Consider the following 775-nt stretch of genomic DNA (forward strand, 5'->3'; position numbering starts at 1 on the left):
CAATGTCGGTTTTGTTGACAAAGCCGATGTTTCTAAAGGCCTACGTATTTGGCGACCAAACACAAATCTCCCATCACATCCATCCCCAGAGACTAACAACCGTATAGCTGATAAGAGTTCACGGTGTGCTTGCACGTCCATTTTAGGATTAAGTAGCTGGAATGTTTTTTAAAAGTATCACAACTCAGATATGGATTCCCTAACCAGATCTGTTATCACAGTAGAAATACCTGACAGAATAAAACAACAACAAAGCCACAAAGGTGGGTTCTTTTGAGGTTTTATGAAACTCACTTTGTTCTGTATCAGCTCGTCAAGCTCTTTCTTCAAGGTTTGGCATATCTCTGCAACAGCAGGTTTCATGAAAAACTCCAAGTATCCTCCCAACATTTTCAGGTGGCCATCCTGCCAAAAATCCCAAAAAACAAGAAGTTGGTTGGGAATGAAATTGCTGTCAATTCTAACAACAAAAACATCAAGAAAGACCGATAGAGTAAAAAGCTCACAATGTCTCCTTTGGAGATGCTACCGCCAAAGAGGATAAGAGTAGAGTCAGAGACAGCTGTCGAATCCCTCAAGAAAACAGAGTTCACTTTTATCTTCTCGTTGAACACCAACCACGGATATGGTATTTTTGTTTCCCGTGCATTTACAGAATTCTATGAAAAAAACACCCAAAAAAATGAATGTTATAAATTTCCAACCAAAGTATACTATCATTAATTTTGACTGGACGGATGCGTACTGAATAAAGAAGAACTTGGCCATCCTCCAT

At 39.2% G+C, this 775-nt stretch overlaps 1 long non-coding RNA gene across 1 annotated transcript; it reads right to left on the reverse strand.

Annotated features, from left to right (window-relative positions):
- Positions 1 to 6: 6 nt before the first annotated feature.
- On the reverse strand, positions 7 to 775 carry LOC104774554. Its single transcript, XR_765388.2, has 4 exons — positions 746 to 775; positions 507 to 659; positions 295 to 405; positions 7 to 156 (listed from the first exon to the last, which is right to left on the reverse strand). It is a non-coding gene; the product is annotated as an uncharacterized LOC104774554 (long non-coding RNA).

Source organism: Camelina sativa, unplaced genomic scaffold (assembly GCF_000633955.1).
Source record: "Camelina sativa cultivar DH55 unplaced genomic scaffold, Cs unpScaffold03575, whole genome shotgun sequence".
Classification (NCBI taxonomy): domain Eukaryota; kingdom Viridiplantae; phylum Streptophyta; class Magnoliopsida; order Brassicales; family Brassicaceae; genus Camelina; species Camelina sativa.